Here is a 9,851-nt window from a genome sequence, read left to right as displayed (position 1 = left end):
ATTGAGTGCTGTACATGGAATATCCCCCCCTGCAATGGGCTGGAATGTAAATAATCACACTGCGGAAGACAACAGCATGACTTTGACATTTTTTGCAAGACATGAATTGGTTAAGTACCGTATCTCTGGCCATTAAGAGCGTACCAAAATAAACTTATCCCCTCCCTCCTTCTCCCCACTGGCCGTACAGCTGGGGTGTCACTTAGTACGTCCCAGGGACGCTAAGTCCTTCCAGTGAGGACTGAGCCGAAGCCTGGAATCCTGCAGCTGTCACAGGGCGAGCTCTCGGGATTACGGAATGGGCATCTCTGGGGGCATTGGGAGGGGGGAGAGGCGCCCTATTTAAAAATATGGCGGTAATGAGTTTTGCACCAGGCCCCCTCTAAAAACAGTTGAAGGGAAAGCACTGGGAAAGACACGGAATAGCTGTTACATGGGGCAGGGATTTATTTGCCCCGGAATGTTGCCATTGGAACGCTGAACCTGGGGGGGGGGACCTGTAGATTAGCCAAACTAGCCTTGTGCTTACCTCTTATCTTTAGGTGGCAGATCCAGACTGTGCCAAGACATCGACAGCATAAGGACAGTATAAAACTATTACCCCTGGGGGTCATGGCAGATGGGTATAGCAAAAAAGCACTGGCACTCAGAGCTGCAAACGGGACTAGCCCTTTAAGGTTGCGGAGGTGCAACCTTTCGGGGCAAAGTGATCCTTTTATCAAGCAGGGGTCACTTTGCCCCGAAACATTGCACCTCCGCAATAAAGACTTTTAAAGTCCCATTTGCAGCTCTGAGTGCCAGTGCGAGTAAAGTCTACTTTGTTTGTGGTCATGGCAGATGGGGTAATTCAGGTTGTGTTGTTGCCTGGGCCATTCTCAGCCTATTGGGCGGCCAGCAAATTACTTAAAATTACTCCTGGACTCATCGGTCAAGTTTTGGTTTAATATATTGATTTGGGGGTTTCCACCTAAAAATTCCCACTTGTCCATTTCTTCATGGCTGCGTTGCTGGGCGAGTTGGATAAGGACGTTCCTTTGGGCCCAACAGTCTCTAAATAACTCCCAAAGTATGAGCACCGAATCCATTGCAAAATGTTTGGCCAAATACCGATTTTGGTTTGGCCAGAGGCATGGATTTGGTGCACCCCTATTGGTTTTCCACCCCCACCCTGTTCCAGATGGATCTTGTTTGGTTTGGTTAGTTTGGTGCTTAATGATTTACATCTTGGGCGGGTTAAGAGGGGTTCAGTGGGGTGTCCAAAGGGGTTCAGGGCCATGTACCTTTAACAAGATACTTGGGTCATATGATCCATATAATTTACCAATACTGCAACACAGTGCATCTATAGCTGGCCATACATTGTGAGATCTGCTCAAGTGGATCAGCACCAGATCTGTCTATACAACTGGGCAAATACGCTAATCTGATTGCGCCAACAAATGGATTAACCAGCTGTCCTACGGAGACCCGTGGAATGTGGGCCGTGGCAATATGGTGCTCACTCAAAGGGATTTCCAAACCTTACTGACTGGGTTTTTATTTTATATCTGGATATTGGTTGGGCAGAGCCTGTGGATTTATCGACCTGTGTATGGACAGCTTTTATCTAGCAGCCAATTGCACTCTCATTGACGGTCATACTAGAAAATCACAAAATGTGAGTATTCCTTTATCTTTTAATGGGTTTCTCTGCTTAAAACTGGAAGAAATAGGAACCATTATGTTCAGTGGAGTAATATAAACAAGCAGGCCTGTTTGGTTCCGACTACTTGGGACTTGATGGAGAGTTGCTCACCCATGGTCCAATTGGCCTAAGGCTGCCCCAATTCTTAAGAATAAGGATAGCACATGAGTTTGTATTGGGGATGGTACCTAGCTATCTAGTCTTGTAAAGTATGTGCTCTCCTTGCCAATGTGGGAAGCATGGAATGTTCTGTATCTGATGCTGATGTCATCATTCTGCGCCCATATCCAGCGGCACCTACTCAGCCATGACATCAGTGTCAGGAATAGCGGCACAATCTGGCAGCTCCGTGTCACTTGTGTATCTCATGTTCCCCTGACAGGAGCCAGATGTCAGAAGCTTTTGGATCTTTGCTCTCTGTATATTGTTGGTTCTGTGCAGGTAAAGCAGAGAGTCTGGTGGAGAAACATATCCGGTGACATGGATGCATCCACCATGAGATATATATAAAATAAATTACTCTGTTTATTACTCTGTTTATTTATTCCAACAGTCGTCTCTCCAGGAATTGTCACCTAAATAAATAAATATATATATTTATTTATTAGGTGACAATTCCTGGAGAGACGACTGTTGGAATAAATAGACAGAGTAATGGTGTCAGCAGGCGGGGGGGGGGGCTCCAAGAGGTCCAAGAGGGACCTACTTTGATGCTGAACATCTACTGCTCAGCCAACTGGGTAACCCAACTGCACTAATGATATTAGTATAAGGCCTGGCCTAGATGACTGTCCCTCTTTGCTTGAAGACAAGTAGACAATCACTTTTCAGTTCCCACAATGCCTGCAGTTAGGGTTGCTACCTGCCCAGTATTTAATTGGCTTAGCTAATAAATCACCGGCTAGGGCCCGGCACCAGTATTACTAATTTACCGGCAATGTACTCTTTATAACCATTGGCCCAACTCTGCTCTGCCTATTTCCCTGCCCAGTCAGCCCATTTCCCCACCCTTACATCATAGCCCCACCCCCAAACAATGTCATGGCCTAACCCAAAGACTGGTTTTAGGGACAAAGGTGGCAACCCTACCTACAGTTTAAGTTGGGGGTGTGGCTACTCAGATCTATACTGTGCCAATCACCTTGATTTATACTGATATTGGATGGTCACGTGATTGAGCATCTTCTGGTTCCTCTGTTTGGTGATACTGTGTAATGTTCAGCCCTGAAGGAGAAAGGGGTGTGGGGGCCCCTGAGGTAACAGCCCCGGTGGGCCTTGCACACCCCCAGTCCAACCCTGTACACTGTACAGCTACCTCCAGGGATGAACCCTGCCCCACCCTAAAGTGCCCCCACCCAACAATGAGCTGAAGGACACAGTTGTCCCTAGCCGGAAGCTGAGCCATTTGCCCCTATGAGGATATCCTGACAGATAGGAACATATACTCTGCTCTCAGGGCTCTATTTACAGAGAGTCATTAATAAACCAGAATCCATTCAGGGAGGGACACTGATATTGATTATGGGATCAGTAATGAAATGTACCAGGAAGGACATAAAAGACCTTGAGCAGAAATCCCTTCTTTTATGAGGGTGATTGCTCTGTGTATCCAAGGAGTGAATCAGTGGGACCTTCCAGCGTGGCTTTCCCACCTTAGGGAATGGCCCATTCCTAGCAACTTTGCTATTTGTATTCATCATTTATTCTTTATAGTGTTTGAGTTACTTACCTTCCTCCTCTGTCTCTTTCCAGCTTTCAAATGGGGGTCACTGACCCCGGCAACTAAAAAACTATTGCTCTGTGAATCTACAATGTTATTACTGTTACTTTCTATTTCTTATCTTTTTATTCAGCCCCTCTCCTATTCGTATCCCTGTCTCTCAGTCAATCCACTGCCTGGTTGCTAAGGTAAACAAGACCCTAGTAACCCGATACCTGCTGTAATACCGAACTGGAGAGCTGACGAACAAAAAGCAAAATCACTGAAAAACCACAAATAATAAAAAATAAAAACCAATTGCAAATTGTCTCAGAACAGCATTGTCTACATCATACTAAAAGTAAAAGGTGAACAGCCCCTTTAACAACTTATTCCCTTAAAAGAACACTGTCATGGGAAAACATGTTTTTTTCAAACCCCATCAGTTAATAGAGCTTCTCCAGCAGAACCCTGCATTGTAATCTGTTTTTCCCATGGGGCTAGCCATATTCTTCATTTCCCAGGGTGCCACAGCCATGTGACCTGTGCTCTGATAAACTTCAGTCTCACTTTACTGCTGCGCTGCAAGTTGGAGTCATATCCCTCCCCCCCAGCAGCCGATCAGCAGAACAGTGGGAAGGGAGCAAGATAGCAGCTCCCAGTAGGTATCAGAATAGCACTCACTAGTAAGAAATCCAAGTCCGGCTTGGGACTCCTCCAGTTACATGGGAGTAGGAGAAACAATAGGTTAGCTGAAAGCAGTTCTAATGTGTAGCGCTGGCTCCTTCTGAAAGCTCAGACTCAGGCACACTTTACTGCTGCGCTGCAAGTTGGAGTGATATCCCCCCCCCTCATCCCCAGCAGCCAATCAGCAGAACAATGGGAAGGGAGCAAGATAGCAGCTCCCAGTAGGTATCAGAATAGCATAGTAAGAAATCCAAGTCCGGCTTGGGACTCCTCCAGTTACATGGGAGTAGGAGAAACACTAGGTTAGCTGAAAGCAGTTCAAATGTGTAGCGCTGGCTCCTTCTGAAAGCTCAGACTCAGGCACACTTTACTGCTGCGCTGCAAGTTGGAGTGATATCCCCCCCCCATTCCCCCCCAGCAGCCGATCAGCAGAACAATGGGAAGGGAGCAAGATAGCAGCTCCCAGTAGGTATCAGAATAGCACTCAATAGTAAGAAATCCAAGTCCGGCTTGGGACTCCTCCAGTTACATGGGAGTAGGAGAAACAATAGGTTAGCTGAAAGCAGTTCTAATGTGTAGAACTTGAGAGTAGACTCCGTTTAAAGGCAAACCCACATAAATGCTATAAATATTGGAGAGGTATGCTTAATTAATTAGTAATACTTCCTTGGGTGACCAAAACCAACCAAACAATTCCATGTATGGTCAGTCATACTGTACTTGAGTCCTTAAGCCGCTGGGCAGGAACAGTAGGAAGCGCTTCATTACTCGCCTGTTATTTGCGGCATTAATGTAGGAGTATGTGCCTGTCTCAGTGGGGCATTGGGAATGGCGCCAAGTGTGAGTCGGGCCCAGCAAACAGCTGGTGTAGAAGCCGCTCAGCCACTCGGTGCAGCTACGTGAGGAGTAAAGGGAAAGTCACACCCTCATTGCCTGCAGCTACGCGAGTCACAATACATACCCGTCATGCAAAATATATAGCATCCCTGTAGGCCAGTCACTATAATCAGCAATAATGACCGGCAGCTGAAAAGCAAGGCTGGCAGCGGGGTGCTGGGAGTTGTAGTCCATAACCCCCTATACTTATAGATTGTAAGCTCTTTTGGGCAGGGCTCTCTTCCCCTCTTGTATCGGTTATTGATTGCTTTATATGTTACTCTGTATGTCCCATGTATGAAACCCACTTATTGTACAGCGCTGCGGGGTATGTTGGCGCTTTATAAATAAATGTTAATAATAATAATGTAGAGTGTAAGCTCTTTTGGGCAGGGCTCTCTTCCCCTCTTGTATCGGTTATTGGTTGCTTTATATGTTACTCTGTATGTCCAATGTATGTAACCCACTTATTGTACAGCGCTGCGGGATATGTTGGCGCTTTATAAATAAATGTTAATAATAATAATAATAAGCTCAATGTGTGCAAGGCTTTATGGTTGGAGAAAGCCAATAGGAAAGAAGTAAGGGCAAAGCTTGGGCGTGATGATGTCAGCATACAGGAAGTTGTCAGTGTATTAGGGTTGTCAGTGTGTTGGGGTCAAAATAGGCCCCTCCCATCCCTTCAGCAAACTGATCAGAGAGACAGAGGAAGGGCTGATTTAACAGATATAAAAAGTAGATTTTACAGTGGCCTTTGTACTTATTTTATGGAAAAAAGAGTTTCCAACATTCTGAGAGCGTTCTTGGTGGTTTCAGTGGGTGGTTCACCTTTAAATTAACATTCAGTATATGATAGAATTTCCTATTCCTAGCAACTTTGCAATTGGTCTTTATTATTTATTTTTAATAATAATACATATTTTCAGCTTTCAAATGGGGGTCACTGACCCCGGCAGCCAAACCCTATTGCTCTGTGAGGCTCCAGTTTTATTGTTACTGTTACTTTTTATTTCTTATCGTTCTGTTCAGCCCCTCTTCTATTCATATCCCTTTCTCTCATTCAACCCACTGCCTGGTTGCTAAGGTAAACAACAAAAAGCTAAAAAAAACACAAGTAATAAAACATTAAAACCAATTGCAAATATATATCTCTTTGTCATACTAAAAGTTAATTTAAAGATGAACAGCTTTTAATGCAATAGGTATTTAGTGTTAAACTGAAAGTTCCATGTGAACTCGCCTGCTGGGACTCATACAGACTGATACAGGGGGGGCTATAATCTTCTCCTGATAATCTGGTCTGAATAATTGGATCAATAAGAATTTTACAAAGCAAAATTGTATTGTTTGTACATTATTTACATTTACTAAAGCATGGATTCCTATAATCATTAGGGCTAGGGCTAGGGTCAGGGCTAGGGTTAGGGCTAGGGTCAGGGCTAGGGTTAGGGCTAGGGCTAGGGTTAGGGTTAGGTCTAGGGTTAGGCCTAGGGTTAGGATTAGGTCTAGGGTTAGGGCTAGTGTTAGGGTTAGGGCTAGGGCTAGGGTCAGGGCTAGGGTTAGGGCTAGGGCTAGGGTTAGGGTTAGGTCTAGGGTTAGGATTAGGTCTAGGGTTAGGGCTAGTGTTAGGGTTAGGGCTTGGGCTTGGGCTAGGGTTAGAGCTAGGGTAAGGGCTAGGGTAAGGGCTAGTGCTAGGGTTAGGGCTAGTGCTAGTGTAAGGGCTAGGGTTAGGGCTAGGGTTAGGGCTAGGGTTAGGGCTAGGGTAAGGGTTAGGCTAAGGGTTAGGGCTAGGGTTAGGCTAAGGGTTAGGGCTAGGGTTAGGCTAAGGGTTAGGGCTAGGGTTAGGTCTAGGGTTAGGCCTAGGGTTAGGGCTAGTGCTAGGGTTAGGATTAGGTCTAGGGTTAGGGCTAGTGCTAGTGTTAGGGCTAGGGTTAGGGCTAGGGCTTGGGCTAGGGTTAGGGCTAGGGTTAGGATTAGAGTTAAGGTTAGGATTAGAGTTATGGTTAAGATTAGGGTTAGGGCTAGAGTTAGGGCAAGGGTTAGGTCTAGAGTTAGGGTTATGGTTAGGGCTAGGGTTAGGGTTAGTGTATTAGGGTTAGGGCTAGGGTTAGGGTTAGAGCTAGGGTAAGGGCTAGGGTTAGGGCTAGGGTTAGGGTTAGGGCTTGGGCTAGGGTTAGGGCTAGGGTTAGGTTTGGGGCTAGGGCTAGGGTTAGGGTAAGGGTTAGGCTAGGGTTAGGGCTAGTGCTAGGGTTAGGGTTAGGTCTAGGGTTGGGGCTAGGGTAAGGGTTAGGGCTAGTGCTAGGGTTAGGGCTAGGGTAAGGGCTAGGGTTAGGTCTAGGGTAAGGGCTAGGGTTAGGTCTAGGGCTAGGGTTAGGTCTAGGGTTAGGGCTAGGGTTAGGTCTAGGGTTAGGGTTAGTGTTAGGGCTAGGGTTATGGTTAGTGTTAGGGTTAGTGTTAGGGTTAGGGCTAGTGCTAGGGTTAGGGTAAGGGCTAGGGTTAGGTCTAGGGCTAGGGTTAGGGCTAGGGTTAGGGCTAGGGTTAGGTCTAGGGCTAGTGCTAGGGTTAGGGCTAGGGTTAGGTCTAGGGTTAGGTCTAGGGCTAGGGTTAGGTCTAGGGTTAGGTCTAGGGTTAGGACTAGGGTTAGGGCTAGAGTTAAGGTTAGGGTTATGGCTAGGGTTAGGGTTATGGTTAGGGTTAGTGTATTAGGGCTAGGGTTAGGGTTATGGTTAGGGTTAGGGCTAGGGTTAGGATTAGTATATTAGGGTTAGGATTAGAGTTAGGGTTTGGGTTAGGGTTAGTGTATTAGGGCTAGGGTTAGGGTTAGGGTTAGGGCTAGGGTTAGGATTAGTATATTAGGGTTAGGATTAGAGTTAGGGTTTGGGTTAGGGTTAGTGTATTAGGGCTAGGGTTAGGGTTATGGTTAGGGTTAGGGCTAGGGTTAGGATTAGTATATTAGGGTTAGGATTAGAGTTAGGGTTTGGGTTAGGGTTAGTGTATTAGGGCTAGGGTTAGGGTTATGGTTAGGGTTAGGGCTAGGGTTAGGATTAGTATATTAGGGTTAGGATTAGAGTTAGGGTTTGGGTTAGGGTTAGGGTTAGAATTAGAGTTAAGGTTAGGATTCGAGTTAAGATTAGGGTTAGGGGCGCTAGGCATGTACCTTTTCTATCTCCTCCCTCTTGCCCATCCCTGCTTTGTGTTTATAAAATTATTTTTAATAAGCCATTATCTGTCTTTATTTAGGACATGTTCCTTCCTGTTAGAATAGTTTTCCTTCTTTTGGCTCTAATCTCTATATAATGTATGTAATGGATACGTCCCAAAAGGACAATGATACACAGAAGTGAGACCAATGTCTATTGAGAAGCCAGAACCTGTATTTCATTTTCATTATGTAAAAAATCTGGTTTTGGCTGTATTGCCCCAACATGGACCCCCGCGCTGGGAATGAGCAAAACCCAATACTGTTGTTACCACTATCTGCAGTGTGGCCTCAGTTATCTTCAACTTCTGATGGGGGAAACAAATTTTCTATGGTAAGTGCCATTTATGAAGCCTACGGAGACAATCTGCATGGTACGACTTTGCAGCAATGCCAGTTTCCAAGTCTGTTAGTAGAGTTTTCTCTGCTGTTAGGTTTTTACTACATACGCCACCTAGTGGCAAATTATATGAATAATTATCACTTGGGTCAAAAAACAGGGAGTGTTTGCTCTAATGGGTATAAATAAAAGTGAAGGAACCCAAAAGTGTTATTGTTCCTTTACAATTTAAACTGCAGCAAATGTGGGCCTGAATCGTTAGTCTTTAACCCCTTCAGTGCACAAGAGGCGGAACATAGAGACAGAGGCGCTTTCCTGCCAGAGGGGACACAACACTTTCCTATCCCGGTGGCACTGCCAGTTCTTTCCTTTCTCCCAGAGATGAACGCTTTCCAGGTCTGTACATAGGGGCATTCACTGCTTACCCTTTAACCCAAAGAGTTGCTATGTGCACCCTCGGAGGGGCGAGAGGAATGTCGGGATTGGGGGGGCAGATAGTTTGTATCATTATGTGAGACGCTTCACTTTGGAAGCACCGGGCCCCGATCTCTTAAAGGGACACATTGATATTCTGAGACAATTTGCAATTAGTCTTCATTTTTTATGGTGTTCCAGTTATTTAGCAGCTCTCCATTTGGTATTTTTGGCAGCTATCTGGCTGCTATGGTCTTCTTTACCCTAGCAACCAGGCAGTGGTTTAAACGAGAGATGGGAATATGAATAGGAGAGGGGCTGCACAGAAAGATACGTAATAACAAGTAACAATAATAATACAATTGTAATTGCCGGGGTCGGTGACCCCTGTTTGAAAGCTGGAAAGAGGCAGAAGAGAAAGGCAATTAATTCAAAAACTATAACAAATAAGTAATGAGAACCAATTGTAAAGTTGCTAGGAACGTATAGGTGAATTTCCCCTTTAAGCTTCTGGCATTGTGTCCGACCAGCTGGCCCTGACACTCTGTTCTTTACTAAAACATAACAAGTAGAGGAGAGAACAGCAGGGGGGACCCCTATTACAGATCCATCATACTAACAGTGTAAAACTGCTTATTACATAGTTACATAGTAAGGTTGGGTTGAAAAAAGACCAAAGTCCATCAAGTTCAACCCCTCCAGCACCCACACATAGACCCCTACTGGCCTATACACTCACATACATAAGCTATATATACCAACATCAATACTAACTGTCGATTTAAGTCACAATAGCCTTGGATACTCTGCTTGTTCAACAACTCATCTAGGCCCCTCTTATAGGCACTAACAGAATCTGCCCCCCAACATTTATTTTCCCTATGAGGGGTTCACACTGAGGCCCATTTTATTAGAAGCAATCTACCTGCCAGTTTGGTTGGGACTGTGTAGG

This window comes from Xenopus tropicalis, chromosome 9 (genome assembly GCF_000004195.4).
Source record: "Xenopus tropicalis strain Nigerian chromosome 9, UCB_Xtro_10.0, whole genome shotgun sequence".
Classification (NCBI taxonomy): domain Eukaryota; kingdom Metazoa; phylum Chordata; class Amphibia; order Anura; family Pipidae; genus Xenopus; species Xenopus tropicalis.
The sequence above is the reverse complement of the archived record's forward strand: the minus strand, read 5'-3'. Positions refer to the sequence as shown.